The 2,943-nt window shown below is 38.6% G+C and overlaps 1 pseudogene; it reads right to left on the reverse strand.

Annotated features, from left to right (window-relative positions):
* Window positions 1-238: 238 nt before the first annotated feature.
* Window positions 239-2,382, reverse strand: Hsp90aa1-ps3 (heat shock protein 90 alpha family class A member 1, pseudogene 3; annotated as a pseudogene).
* Window positions 2,383-2,943: the final 561 nt, after the last annotated feature.

Below are 2,943 nucleotides of genomic sequence, written 5' to 3' on the forward strand. Positions count from 1 at the left end.
GTCTACTAAGGAATCTAGCTCAACAGCTAAACACTTCAGACCACATAGTTAACATTAACAGTAGGTTACATTACTCCTTACAGCAAACGTTTTATCAACCTCTTGAGTCAAACCCACAGTATCATATTATCACATGTAGAAATCTTATCTTCCCCATGAAAATTAAGATGTTTTAAATGTTAATAAAAATGAATCATGGAAAATATATTATCGGAAGGAATGAAGGTAAGCATCAAACTCATAGTTCTGGTGAAGCCTTGTCTACTTCTTCCATGCATAATGTGTCATCATCTCCTTCCAGGGGTAGCATTTCTTCAGTTACAGCAGCTCTGGTATCATCCATCAATACCTAGATGAAGCTTGATGATCCTGTAGATCCTGTTAGCATGGGTCTGGGGATCTTCCAGACTGAAGCCAAAAGACAGGAGTGAAGTTTCATACAGCTAGATCTTTCACAGACTTGTCATTCTCATCAGCCTCTGTCTTTTGCCTTAAGGTTTCAATAATGGAATGATCAGGGTTTATCTCCAGGTGTTTCTTTGCTGCCATGTAACCCATTGTTGAGTTGTCTCTGACGGCTTGAACTGTCATGATTCTCTCCATGTTTGCTGTCCATCCATATGTGCTTGTGACAATTCAGCATGGGGATGTCACTGATCAGTTTGACACAACCACCTTTTCAACCTTTTTCTCCAAAATACCTTTCATAATTTTGCAGAGGTTCTCAATTTTTGTCTTTTTCTCTTCCTGTTTCTTCTTTTTCTCTTCATCTTCTGGAAGTTCCAGTCCTTCTTTGGTAACTGACACCAAGGTCTTGCCCTCAAATTCCTTCAGCTGTTGCACACAATACTTGTCAATGAGCTCAATAATATAGATTACTTCTAAGCCATGCTTTCGGAGACATTCCACAAAGGCTGAGTTAGCAACCTGGTCCTTGGTCTCACCTTTGATAAAATAGATATGGTTCTGGTTTCCCTTCACTCTGGCATAGCAGTCCTTCAGAGAGACCATCTCATCCCCAGAATCAGATGTGTAGTATCTCAACAGCTCTTCCGATTTTGAGAGTCTTCATGAATTCCAAGCTTTATATTTTTTGAGAACTGCTCATAAAACTTTTTGTAGTTCTCTTTATCTTCAGCCAGTTCAGTAAATAGTTCTAAGCATTTCTTGACCAAATTCTTTCTGATAACTTGCAGAATTTTGCTTTGTTACAGCACTTCACAGGAAATATTTAGAGGGAGATCCTCAGAATCTACCACCTCTCTGATGAAATTCAGATACTCAGGGATTAACTCCTCACCGTTATCCATGATTAAAAAAAACTCTGTGAACATACAACTTGATGTTGTCCTTTTTCTATTTTCAAACAGATCAAAAGGAACGTGTCTTTGGGACAAAAAGAAGAGCCTGGAATTCTAATTGTCCTTCAACAGAAAAATGCTTTACTGCCAAATGTTCTTCCCAATCTCTTGTAGAACTCTCCATATTTTTCTTTTGTAATGTCATCAGAATTTTTGGTCCAAATCAGCTTTATTTTGTTGAGTTCTCTTGATCAATGTACTTTTCCTTTATCTTCTTCTTTTTCTTCTTGTCACAATCCTTCTCTTCTTCTTCTTCATCAGAACCAACATCTTCTATTTCAGGCTTGTCATCAGACTCTTTCTCTTCCTTTTCTTCAGCCTCATCATCAGTGACTTCCTTATCACATTCCTTCTCCACAAAGAGAATAATGGGATAGCCAATAAACTGAGAATGTTTCTTCACAATTTCTTTTATTCTCCTTTCCTCCAAATACTCAGTTTGGTCTTCTTTCAGATTCATGATAACCTTTGTTCCATGACCCATCGGTTCACCTGTGTCAGGAACTGCGAAGGGTCCCCAGCTGAGGAATCCCAGGTAGGTGTACTGCTCATCATCATTATGCTCCATGATGACAGTCACTTTCTTAGCAACCAAATATGCATAGTAAAAGCCAACACCAAACTGACCAATCATAGAGATACCTGCACCAGCCTGCAAAACCTCCATGAAAGTTTTGGTGCCTGACTTGGCAATAGTGCCAAGGTTATTGATCAAGTCAGCCTTGGTCATTTCAATGCCAGTATCCACAATAGTGAGGGTTCAGTCTTGTTTTTTGGGAATGAGATTAATGTGCATCTCCTTCCCTGAGTCCAGTTTACTAGGGTCAGTCAAGCTGTCTTATCTGATCTTATCCAGAGAGTCTGAGGAATTGAAAATGAGCTCCTTCAGAAAGATCTCTTTGTTTGAGTAGAAAGTGATGATGATCAAAGACATTAACTGGGCAATTTCTGCCTGAAAGGCAAAGGTCTCGACCTACCCCTCCTCCATCGGTTGGTCTTGGGTCTGGGTTTCCTCGGGCATCTTGGCTGAAAGAGCATGCACAAAACGTGACTAACCACACCGGGACACTGAAGCAACTCATATATATTCCATTTCTGCTTAGTGTTTTCTTATGCTCTGCACCTTGGCCAGTCTCTATGTCAATAGCTATCTACCACAAAAAGTTCTCTGATGAAAATTCATAGATGCTTTAATCTTTGGGTATAAGAAATTAGGAGTCATTTTCATACAATGTTCATTTATTAGAATATAGTAATAGGTTTTACATTGTATATTCCATCTGCCACAGATTCATGACCCAACATTGGTGTCAGACATGGCCCTTCTCTTCTGAAGCAAAAGAAGGGAGAGTTCCTAAGAGCCAAGTATTTCAGAATCTAACCAATGGCCATTTAGACTATAAGAATCATACATTTATTTAGTGAATGTTAGATTTTTTAATGAAAATTATACTTTATGGACCCAGTGTTGAGAGATTGCAGTCAAAGTATACATTGAAGCAACTAAATAAGTTGATATGTGGTATTTGATAATTTACCATTGTTCATTTAAATACTGGAGCTTCTCTAACAAAGAGAATGA

Source organism: Rattus norvegicus, chromosome 14 (genome assembly GCF_021556685.1).
Source record: "Rattus norvegicus strain SHRSP/BbbUtx chromosome 14, alternate assembly SHRSP_T2T, whole genome shotgun sequence".
Taxonomy (NCBI): Eukaryota; Metazoa; Chordata; class Mammalia; order Rodentia; family Muridae; genus Rattus; species Rattus norvegicus.